Source organism: Pogona vitticeps, chromosome 4 (assembly GCF_051106095.1).
Source record: "Pogona vitticeps strain Pit_001003342236 chromosome 4, PviZW2.1, whole genome shotgun sequence".
Lineage (NCBI taxonomy): Eukaryota > Metazoa > Chordata > Lepidosauria > Squamata > Agamidae > Pogona > Pogona vitticeps.
The window spans coordinates 28,918,104-28,930,930 of record NC_135786.1 but is presented as its reverse complement, the minus strand read 5'-3'; the positions used below and the strand labels follow the sequence as shown (position 1 = coordinate 28,930,930).

General features: G+C 43.4%; 1 protein-coding gene across 1 annotated transcript in view; it reads right to left on the bottom strand.

Annotated features, from left to right (window-relative positions):
- The window catches only part of ARHGAP40 (Rho GTPase activating protein 40), an 88,154-nt gene extending 76,610 nt beyond the window's left edge, over nt 1-11,544 (bottom strand). The window contains exon 1 of the mRNA XM_072996964.2: nt 11,420-11,544. The gene's annotated coding sequence lies outside the window, so the exon portion shown is untranslated. The remainder of the gene's footprint in view (nt 1-11,419) is intronic.
- Between the last annotated feature and the right edge of the window lie 1,283 nt (nt 11,545-12,827).

Sequence of the window (12,827 nt, the reverse complement as noted above, 5' to 3'; positions counted from 1 at the left end):
AACTGAATTTTCCTCCAGAACTGAATCTACTCATCCTGCTTCAATCCAGATTACATATATATTAGTCTGAAACAGATTAGTCTGAAACAGTTTGCAAGTTGGCCAAATCTGATGTATGGCCCCAATTTCAACTGTTCTGCTGTCCCAGATACCAGTCAAATGAATTGGTATCACTTGGGTAAAACATATAATCTGAGAACTGCAGAGCTGGAAGGGATCCAACCACTGTCAAGGAGGTGCAGTGGGGAATCAAACTCCCAACCCCAGGCTCCACAGCCAGATACCTAAACCACTTTGCTATCCAACTTGATAACAACAATTACACATTATTTAGAATTGATGGGATTGTTCCTTGCAATGCAAACAGAAGCCTTAGGGAGGAGAATTTTTAGGACTCACCCTCACATCATCCCACCATCCTGAACAACTAACTCTCAGATTTCCTCAGAGGCAGAAGTGGTTGTGAACCAAAGGGGGAAGCACAGACCCTCTTCCTGATAATACAACTTCCTCACAGGTTATAGCCACATGACATCATTTACAAAATGCTATGCTGGTTTAAAAAACAACCAGATACCTGGAAAGGAAAAATATACTTCCCCCATGAAAGACATAATAATCATGATGAAATTACTGCAGTGTATGAATGCTTCCAGGCAAGGCTCTGATTTCAACGCTATATTAACTACAGTCATATGTCCCAAATCTGGAGGGGTTTTTAAAATCCATTTTATTTTATCTTATTTTATTTAAAATATTTTATCCCTCTTTTATCCTTAAAAAGAAGTCAAAATGACTTGCATCATTAAAGACAATATTTAGAACCTAAAAACAGCAGGTGTACAAATATATATATATATAAAAGAGATTTCAACAAGTACTGTATTATATTAAAAACAGTTTGAAAAAAGCATATTAAAACACATTAAAAACAACAGAGCATTTCCTTTGGTATAATAGGTGGTATAATATACCAGATGGGCGGGATACAAATCAAATCAAATCAAATCAAATCAAATCAAATCAAATCAAATCAAATCAATCAATCAATCAATCAATCAATCAATCAATCAATCAATCAATTTCTGTTAAACCTAATATTCTTTAGGAAATATCCTGAGAAATCTTAGTTAGAACTATCGAGCCAATGCCCCTTGCTGTCGAAATAAAATGACTAGAGTTTCCTGATGAAAAGCAGAAGTCGCAATAGTCATATTGGCACAAAAGAAGTTTCAAAGCCTGTCTTGAGGTGACAGTTATCTTGGCAAACCGAAATTGTACAAGAAGCTTGTAGAGGCATACAGGAATTGGAGAAAGTTTGTAGAGTTTGTAGAGGCGTACATCTTTGGGGAAAGTTCCCCCATCTTAAGTGAAGCAAGTCTCCCACAACAAACTCAAAACTGGTTCCATCTGATTTGAACACATAAGCTCCCTGGTTAGTGGAAAACAGAGAGTTACTGAGAAATGTTTACATTGTCTCCACTTGTGTTCTGGTAAACAATTCTGTTGAGAAGTAATAATTTTTAAATGAGTTTAATTCTTTACTATGTCTGTCAGTGCCCTCACAACAGAGCATACCCTGTGAGACAAAAATGAGGGAGTTTAGTTTTCTCGACTTTTTCCATGATTCTATATGACTTGGGACCTCTCATTTATTCTACATATCCTTCCTTTCATCTCCTTCCATCCTTCAGTGAATATTCTAGTCAGGATGAGATTTAGTCATATATTTTATTTTCTATTTGTTTCATTTTTATGCTACCTTTCTCCTAGTGAAGGATTTTGAGGTTTAACCACCATTTTGTCACCAAAACACATTGGCACATGCTCACCGTTTCAATCCATACAACAACATGGCAGCTCTCAAGCGATGAGTTTGTCATGAAATCACACTGCACTCAGATGACATGACCAAGTACTACTCAAGACAATAATCAACTCAATAGGATGGTGACAATTAATACCTGTCATGAGACAGTTAAAAGTGTCATGAGAAAACCACAGCTAGAAGTACAGGTACTTATTAGCCACTAACTGAAATTACCCAGGCAGTGTGTCACACTGCCACCATTGTTGATTCATAACAAGTATTCGGAGATTCAGGCAGCCACAAATGAATAGAGACAGTAAAATGGCACAGATGTCAGCGTCACAACACCTGGAAATAATATAAAATATGCAGCCCAGGACATTCAGCATGTTCATCTTATATAACCTGTCAGTGATCATTCCCCTTCCCACCCTTTTAAATCCTATCTCTTCCCAAAACTCAAAATGGTTAACAAGAGATTTAAGAGTAAACCTGCATGATATAATGATGACATTTAAATATAGAGCAAAATAATTCCATACACCTATTTAACAGCATCCATTCCCAAGTAGGTACAGTAGCCTCATGTTTGTCAAAGTCTTTATGAGGTTGTTGTGGGTTTTTCGGGTTCTTTGGCCGTGTTTTGAAGGTTGTTTTTCCTAACGTTTCACCAGTCTCTGTGGCCGGCAACGTAAATAACTGGCAGACTACATTGTATTCAATGGCTTGTTCAGTCAACAGATACGTATATTACCAGAACTCAGAAAAGTCACTTTTCTGGATTACAGCTCTAAAAATCTCTATTAAGCAGCATTACGAACAGTGAGAGGAGGGGGAAAGAGAACTTCAGGACTTCATATGCTGGTTCCACCTCCAAGACAGACTAAACTGGCAAGGTAATTGTGAGTGTTGTTATCTACAATGTCACTGTTTAAAGTTCTACCCTCCCACATTGAGCTGGAAAGGACAGGGCTTCTGCGTAGGCTTTCTTCACCCCAAAATAAAACAGGGCTCCCAGTTTGTGCAGGAATCAACACTTGTTCCGCCAAACACATGCAAGCCCCCATTCAAACTTTATATTCACTGCTAGAAGACCAAAAGTGGACCAGATAAGGATGGTAACGGAACATCCCCCCTGCCCTCCCCATACACATAGCAGCTACTTGTTCAAGCTTAATGACTACGAAGAACTATTCAGCTGGTCCTGGCAACTGCAGAAGAAGCAAACATTTCATTTCATTTTCTTTTCAAAATTCAGTGTTTGTTAAACTTCAAGGTTTTCCACTTACAGAATATAAATATCATAACAAAAACTAGCCACCAGAGGGAGTGGTTGTCTTGCAGTACGTACTATAAGCTTACAAGATCCACAGAGAAAGACTTTGGAGATGTAACAAGAAACAGCCCTAGTCTGTCAGCCTATAAAGTGTGATAAGACTCAATCTTACATACAAACAGGGAAATGGCTCAAGAACTGAAGATGTGAAAAAGCACTTGTGGAATCAAACAAAATAAGCAAGCACAAAACATTTTTCTATCTGATGCTGAAAATCCAAATATCATTTTAGGTTGATCAAAGCATAATGAAAGATAACTGCAGCTTTTTAAAAGCATTCCATAATTATCTGCCAGAAAACAGACGCCTCACCCCACTTAATGCTAAATTCAGTTCTGTGTTCAGATGAGGATTCAGCTTGTCCTTCGGCAAAAGGAAAACTGACCCACAATAGTCCAGGGAAATCTGTTTCACCTTCTACTGCTGCCAGTTTTTCCTCTGTTCATTGCTCACAATGATTGAAACACTATTCGTGCAACTATGGAAGGCTGATTAAGACATCAGGAGGGACTATTTTTTTAAATGAACACTTTCTACTTCTGTCCCTTGGGCCCCATGTAATCCCTTTCATTGTTTGGAGCAAGAAGTCTTTAATAACTGAAAATTGCTGTTACCAGGATAACACTACTAGTGGTGGTGATCTTTGGTAATTAAAGATTTTCTCCTCCTGTCCCGTGGCTCCCATAGCTTCCAAAGAAAGAAAACAACTACTGTATCCAGAACCCATGGGACAGAAGTAGGAAGTGTTTAATTCCCCCCCCCCAAAAAAGAAGAAGGTGAAAAATGGCCCTGCTGATATCACAAGCCATGTTGCACAAACAGAATTACACCCAATATCCTGGTACTTCAATTCCCAAAACCAATTTGATTTCATATACATTGTTCCACCATACTATCTTGAACACACCAATCTTGTCTTTTTTGTTTGTTTGTTTCTTTGTTTGTTTTAAGGGTCAGATCATACTTCTGCACTATTAGAGAGCAGGCCGGGTAGGTGGGGCTTGTCAGCCATGGAAGACAGCCCATCTAGGAGAAGGAAAACTCCAATTTCAAACCACCACTGCCTTGTGGCTATATCCACCCATGGAAAAGGCTTCAGGAGTTAACCTCGAGGCAAAATCCGGAGTTGGAGTCCTGAAGGCAGTTTGTGTCGTTGTGCCAATTCCTGCGACGTTGCTGGAACCAGTTGTATTGGCTCTTGCCTTTCCATTGGACCATTTCAGCAACGTGGAGAGGGGGGATTTGCTGCTTGGGTAACAGCCTATTCTCCATATTCCTTTACCTAGGCTTCGTGCTCTGGAGAGGACACTTCTCGATACAGAGCATGTTACCATAGTCTCGCGAAACTGAAGGATGCCTATGATGGTGTTTGGTTTGGTTTTTTTAAACTAAGCAAGAATAGATATGGTTAGTGCTTAGATGGGAGACCTTTATCCAGGATTGCTAAGTGGAGCTATGAAATGATCCTTCCTGGAACCCTGGAGAGCAGCTGCCCATCCAAGTTGATAATACAGTAGTGGGATAGGTGGACCAATGATCTGACTCAGCATTAAGGCAAACTCCTATGTTCCTCTCTTCATGGAACCAAAGAAAGGAGGAGGAAGAAAAGAAGGTGAAAGAGGAGGAAAAAAGGAGGAGGAGGAAAAGGAGAAGGAGGAGGAGGAGAAGAATCCAAACTGACAGACACATTGAACATAACACTCCAGGCATTATCATCATACTAATAATAAACCTAGAACCACACAGCTGGAAGGGACCCTAAGTATCATCGACAGGAGATCAAGAAGACATTCTTATTCCTGCATTCTTGCAACACCATCTTGAATGAGCAAGCATGTGTTCAAATATTCCTTCATCTCTTGAGATAGGAGGAATATGGAAAACCATCTACGCATTAAAGAAATTGCCTCATTTCAAGGGAAAAACATACTTAGCATCAACAAACAGATTTGTTATACATAAGCAGTTTTAAAAGTGACAAGCAACATTTTGATTTGCAGGGTTTTGATCTGAGCACTCTTAATCAGATCACGCTGCCTGAGTCATAATCCAAAAGGCAATAATTTGTGAAGAATATAGTATGGCCCTGGTCGATGAGACCCAAGGGTAGGGAAGCTACAGTCCTCCAGATGTTATTCAGCTGACAAACCTACTCATGTCTTCTGGAGGACTCAAGAGGGCTTTAAAATAAATAAAAATGGGGGGAAGGACTGGGAGCTGCTATGTACTGCCCTATTCCAAGGCAACTGCTCCAGGTATCCTCTTACTTCTAGTCTACTGACCCCTACTTTGCTACTTTAGAAGAAGAAGATGGTAAAATGATTAACATAATTAGATGCTAAAACCAGAGCAAGAAAAATGATCCGTGTTGCTGTTTATAGTATAAAGAAAACAGACCTCCTGAAGGAAGGACACAGGACATCCTGTGTTCTTACAGTGACTGCAGATGAAATACCATAACAGTGCATTTACTCACCCAAAACAATGGCTTCTATTTAAATATTAGACAACATTTTCTTTAAAGAACTTAAAACGTTTTCTATGAAACTAGGTCAAAGCACAACATTCCTCTAGTTGAATGGCCAGGCCCTTTGGTTCAATCAGTACTTCTGATCAGAAATTTTCTTAAAACTGCAGTTTAATAATAGTAACAACAATAAAGCACCATCAAGTCCATTCTGATTTACAATAGCCCTTTCTAGGGTTCTCTAGATAAAGGGTACTCAGAAGTGATTTGCATTCTCTTCTCCTGTGGACACCCTAGGACTGTACAGCTTGCCCAAGGCTACACAGGCTGACTCTTCTCACAGAAGGCACAATGGGCAGTTGAGTTCCCAAAGCACCTATCTCACTAAGGTATCAATCCAGCTTCCAACTACACTGTATGAATAACAAAAGAAGTATGTACAATATTGTTAAGCACAATGCCATGTGGACAATGCACTATGGCTAATAATAAAACCTTCATATGGTGGGAATCTGTATAGAGAACAAAAACATCTAAGGAGTACCCCAGAGTACCAGTACCCTTGCAAAATATCTACTTTCCCCTCAATTGCTTCTCAGTTTTCAGTTGCACTATATTAAAGTCTTGTATAAGTGTGTGTCATCAAGTCAATTCTGACTTATGGTGACCCATTCCAGGATTTCCTAAGGAATTAGTATTTAGAAGTGGTTTACCATTTCCTTCTTCTGGGAATGCTCTGGGATTCTGCAACTTGCCCAAGCCTCCACAGGCTGGCTCTTCTCCCAGGAGGCTGGGAAGAATCAAACTCCCATCCTCTGGCTCCACACTCAGATACCTGAAGCATTGGGCTATCCAGCCAGCTAAAGTCCTGTATGTTGTTATATATCATAAAGTCAGAACTGACTTATAGCAATTCTGATAGAGCTTTCAAGGTAGGTGAGATACTTAAGGTATGGTTTTACCAGCTCTACATACAGTACACCCCTATGAATTTCCATAGAAGAGCTGGGATTCTAACCCAGGTCACCTGAGTCCTAGTCCATCACTTCATGCACTACAACACACTGGCTATGAATAATCCTATATAACAGTGTTCCCCAACCTTGGGCCTCCAGATGTTCCTGGACTACAACTCCCAGAAGCTTTCACCACCACCTCTGCTGGCCAGGATTTCTGGGAGTTGAAATCCAAGAACATCTGGAGGCCCAAGGTTGAGGAACACTGCTATATAGCATGAACTAAATTCTTTCTCCCCTAATACATCCATACACTCAGTCTCCCAGATTTGTTTCTTTCCAGTTACCTTAATAGTGTATAGTGGTATTGTATTTTGCTAAAAGAGCATAGACAAGCATGATATACATCACAATGGGTTTCTCAACAACCAGCATCACTCCTTCAAATATTATTTATTTATTTAAAAGATTTTTTTTACCTTGCCTTTCTCCCTTAAAAGGCAACTTACATAGTTAAAAGACATCCCTTAAAGCTAAAATCAGTAAGTATACAAATACTAAAAAGGGTCAAAGAAACAACACACTGAAACATGGTAAACAAAACCAACACCAAAACACATTCAAAGCCGTAAGGCACAACAGTCTATTTGAATACCCCATTCAAGCAGCCAGTCACTAAGGGAAAGCCAGCTTAAATAAAAAGGCATTTGCCTGCTTGCGGGAGGACAGCAAAGATGGGGCCAGTCTGGCCTCCTGTGGGAGGGAGTTGTGAAGTCTAGAAGCAGCAACAGAGAAGGCCCTCTTCTGTGGTCCCCAATCAAATGTACCTATGAAAGTGATGGGATCAACAGAAAGGCCTCCCCTGATGATCTTAACGTCCAAGTAGGCTAGTAAAGGGAGATACCATCCTTGAAATAGCTCAGAACCAAGCTGTTTAGGGCTTTATAGGTTAAAAACAGCATTTTGGACAATGGGGTTATGTGATCCCTGTGACCAGCCTCAGTTAGCAATTCGGCTGCCGTGTTTTGGATCTGCTGAAGTTTCCAGAAACTTCCTACTGGCAGCCACAGGTAGAGTGTGTTACAGTAATCCATCGGGGATGTAACTAAAACATGTGTCAATCTGACCTCTTCAGAAATAGGCACAGCTGGCACACTAGTTTTAATTGTGCAAATGTACTCCTGCCCACTGCCATAACCTGAGTATCCAGGCTCAGGGATGAATCCAAGCGCAGCCATAAACTTAAACTGTACCCCTGTATTTTTGGAGGGAGCGAAACCCTATCCAGCACAGGCTGCATCTCTATTCCTTGATCTTTACAGGAGACATGGCTAACGCAAGATTAGCCGAGGAGCCACGAGTTCAGTTTTGTGTACACAAACAGATGATACACAGATACAACAGCCAGTGTGCAGCCCTGAAAGGTGCTTTGGAGTTCATTTCCCACTGACAAAGTCAATGTTAATAATTGCTGGTTGCAAAAAAAGAGTTGCAGTCTGTATTCCTGGCAGCCGGTAGTGCAATGTAGTGATTCAGTGTGAGAATGGAACTTGTGAGTTTGACGTTCAAGTCCCCACTCAGGTATAAAACTGGGTGATAGAGGTTTCAACACATAATCCATACTTTCTGCCCACCCACCTCCTGAGATACATGAAGAAGAATGACATACACATAAGATGAAATAAGCGAGTGTAAACAGAAGTACGAGAGCCCATGTTATATAGTGGATTAGGACTCAGGGGACCCAGGTTGAAATCCCTGCTTGGGCATGGAAACTCACTGGAAAGTTGCAAAAGTACATCTCTACCTGAACATCTTGTGTATCTTGAAAACCATATTAGGGCTGGTTGCTGTAAGTCAGATGCAACTTGAGAGCACATAACACACACACAAATGCAAGTAGAATTTGGTGGGTTGGAGTGCTTGTCTGCAAAGGCAGGGCTCAGAGCCTGAATCCAGGAGAGGGGCCAGCAGAGATCACCTGTAGCATGTTTGGCTGAGATGCTCTGCCACTTGCATAGCCTTGGGCAAGTTGCACGGTCCTAAAGCATCTTCAGAAAGAGAGAGTGGCAAAACCATTTCTGAATACAGTGGTGCCTCGCTAGATGATGATAATCAGTTCCACTGAAATCGCTGTTTAACGAAATCATTGTCTAGCGGAAAGCATTTCCCCATTGGAATGCATTGAAACCTGTTTAATGCTTTCCAATGGGGAAGAATCAGCGTTGTCTAGCGAAGATCGGCCATAGGAAAGCCGCTTTGCGAACTGCCGATCAGCTGTTTAAATCGCTGTCTTGCGAAGCTTAGGTCCTGAAAACACCTGTTTGTGAGCACAGAGGGAGCTGTCAAAATCGTCATCTAGCAAAAATCAGTTTGCGAAGCAGGGACCAAACATTGTCCAGCGAAATTCCCCCATAGGAATCACTGTTTTACGAATCGCTATAGCGATTGCAAAAAGCCAGTGTCTAGCGAAAAAACTGTCATGCGGGGTAACTGTCTAGCAAGGCACCACTGTATTTTATGTCTAGAATCATTTTATCTTTTATTGTATTTTAATTGTATTTTAATTGTAAGCCGCCCAGAGACCTTTGGGCAGAGTGGGCGGCATATAAGTTAAATAAATAAATAAATAAATAAATAAATAAATAAATAAATAAATAAATAAATAAATAAATAAATAAATAAATAAATATGTGGGAGGGTCACTGTTAGTTGGAACTGACTTGGCAGAACTTAATGATAATTGTTACATGCAGCAACACAGCACACTGCAGGCTAAACTTGAGATAAATGCACCATATCACAGACTGCACTTAAGAGTGACTGCAATCCATAAGCTTCTCCCTGCATAGACCACCTCTTCTGCACAGTCTACCCACAGTTATGTGTGTCTCTGTGAGTTTGGGCACATGAGGAACCTGAGGACTGGTTTCCATCTGTAGCGCCTCCCATACAGGATGTGGAGTCTTCTAACTTGGGGATGAGAGGGCTCACATCTGGCGGCTACATGTGTGGCCATTTTTTTTTCCTTTCATGGTGTTCCAGAGCAAGGAGATTGTTGTAAATTGGAAACCACAGGATGAAGATATGGCAGGAAGTCCTTCTGGACTTCGGGCGTCTTGCCAAAGAAAAAACACCACATGCTAGACAAGAGCTTTGTTGACAGCGAAGGAAGTGTGATCTTGATAGAACCAGCCACAAAACACTAGCAAATCAACTCTCCGAGCACTTGCGCGTGATATGTTAAAATGAACGATGCCACAATAGTAAAAAAAAAAACAAAACAAAAAAACAGTACAACAAAAATTACGCATGCCAAACTCCTTCATCTCAGTCCAGCTGCGGACCTTGGACTAGTGTAGATCTAGGCAGCTAGGTGAACAGCACATAAAAACATAAATGACATTCTGCTCTAATCAATGCAACAGCAGGAGCGGGTCTCACTTCTTGATTTACAGGGCGTTTTAAACTTCACCAAACTCTGCAGAAGGATGAAGTAACTCCTCTTTTCAATCCAATTGGCTCCTGGCTGAAAGAAGCCCTCACTCTAGTGAAGCAAATTCGCTCCTGGCTTGAACTCGCCATCCTTCTGGAGGCTTCGGTTCAAACAATAACTGCATGTGAAAAGATGCAGCAGCCCTAACGAGTAACGGTTCACTCGTTTGCAGGCAAACACCCAATTACAATGCAGTTGTCAGCTGACTGACACCATAAAAATGCGGACTTCTCAGTTTACCAGGGAGGAGGAGAGAGTACTGCACCCTTTTCACATTGGATTGTTACCCCCTTCTTGCAAAAACGTCTGGCTCCTTCCACATTAAGCCCCACAGGAGATTTTTGCTTTGCACATCAAATCTTAAACTTGGGCATTTGCTAGCTTTAACTATTCGCGTCCTGACCCTTTGCCATGAATCACGCTCAGAGCGCAACATTTAACAATCCAAAACGATCGAACCAATTAAAAGCATCGGGAACTCTCCCAAGAAGGCGACTTCCTTTGTGGCTCATCGCGAGGCACGTTTACTCGGCGGTCAACCTCAGCAAGTTCAACTAGAAATTGTTCGCACAGACCAGCAGAAAAGTCCGCCTGAAATCTTAGCCGGGAGAGAAACCCGGCAGGTCTACGCCCGAGAAAGTAGGTGCAAGGCTGCACGATCGTGGTGGGGCTTTTGAACTCCGCGGGGAGTTCAGCAGCTCTGAACGGCAACTTGGGGCCATGTGGGCGACGGAAGCCATTCCAAGCGTCGGTTCTGGATTAAAAAGCAAAGCGCCTGGAACAAGGGAGACGCCAGGCCACCTAAGCCGGCCCTCGGCTACAAACTATCCTCACAATTGATCCCTACGCCCCATGGATACAAAGTTCAAGGGGCTTCAGTTCAGGAAAATGCACACCCACCCCGTTGATCGCAGTCCCCGTTTAAGGATCAGTTCCTCCAGAAAGTGTCCCGTAAAACCCCCGTCTTCCAAGAACCCGAAGAGGAAGCCCGCCAGCCTTCCCCTTTCCGACAACGCCGAGATGCAACAGGACGGACGCATCCACTGAGGCTGCAGCAGCGCCCAGGAAAAAGGGATCCCGTCCTCTTTGCCTTCTGCGCTGGACCCAAGACGGAAAGAAGGGCATCTCCGGCAGGGGTGCGGCTAAAACTCGGACGGCTGTGTTTAGCACCCCAAAAACACGACCCACCACCACGTTTCCTTCCCGGGCAAAAAAGCTCGGGCAGCACCCTCGGGGTCGCCATTCACGCATCCCTCCTTCCCTTCCCACCCACTCCCCCTTCTTTCTGCGGCTGCCGCCCTTGGCTGCCCTTCTCCGAGAGGAACAAAAGGAAGGGCCCCCCGCCACTCCTTACCTGCTGGGCTCCAAGGCGCGCAGAGAGAGGCGAGGCGAGCCGACAACGCGCGGCGCTTCCCTTCGCTTCTGCCGCCGAGCCGGTTGGAAGCGCCGGGATTCGCGACGGGCGCCGCGGAGTGGGAAGCGTTTGAATCGCGCCGGAGACAAAAAAAGGGGGGGGGGGGCGGAGATCGAGTACAGTCCTGCGCTCCGGGATTAGGGGAGGGGGGAGCCGGAGGAGGAGTCTGCCGAGCGGTGAAAGGGAGGAGGACGCAGCGGTCCTTCCCGGCTGCCCTTGACTTGTGGTTGTGGGGATCTGCCCCGCTGGGCGCGCGGGTTCAGGGAGAGGCTGCAGCTCAGCTGCAAGAGGGTGCAGGCTTTGCTTCTGAGCAAACTCGCAGTTTAATTAGCTGAACTACGCGCCGCGCCGCCCCCCCTACACCCACAGTTAAAAGAGCTGCCTTGTGATTCTTAAACAAGGCTGGGAGGAACTTCTTTTTGAAATCACGAATGGGCAAGCTTTTGAATCTTGCAGAACTCTTCATCAGGCGGGACATTACGGAACTGCGCGCGCGCAGAAGAAATAGAGAAGTCCCTAAAACCGTCGTGACGGCGTATTAGGGCTAGGTTTTCTTGTTTTAATGTGAGACCCGGGCCCAAACATCTGGCCATGAGGAATTCTGGAGTTTTCCTGCTTTTTTTCCGGACCACTCTCAGCTCTGTAAAATGCTTCCTGACGAAGAGTCCTCCAAGACTCAAAAGCCTGCCTGTGTGAGACGTTTTAGTGGTCCACCAAAGGTACCCCCCCTCTTGTTTTCCAGTTGTGTTCAAGAACTTTTTTTTTCCCTCCTTGGGTTACGAACTGTTGTGAAACAAAGCGAAAGGTGCATCTTTCCTTGCTACCCGATCCCACTCACAGCTAGTCTTTTCCCAGGTTGATACAGAAACCGTTTTTAAAAGAGACAGTTGGAAATATCAGGGAGCAAGCATTAGAGAAGCTGAGCTTGGCCTGCTGCTCAGCCTTCTCCAAGGAACAAGGTACGTTCATCTTTTCTTAGCACCGTACTTTTGAAAAGAGTGCGATGCCTGCAAGTTTCTGAGTAACACACAGGAGTTCAGTTAAGGAATCTCTAGGGCAGTAAATTGGAATTGACATGACAGCACAACAGCAAAGTACTGGCTAAACTTTGTATAAATGTAACTACATGGGAAAGGAAAAGCGAATTAACTCATTCTTTCCCTGTGAAGTCACACCGGGACGTTCGGTTCTCTTCCCCAGCCAGAGGCGCAAAAGACTTCTAATTGCAGTACTTCCGAACCTCCTGTAGGGGGCGCGGTTCAAATGGACTGCCTTAAGAAGGCATTTCCATCCTCAAGTACAATACTCATATCCAAGGAGCCTCCCCAAAGAGTGGCAAAGCGTTGCG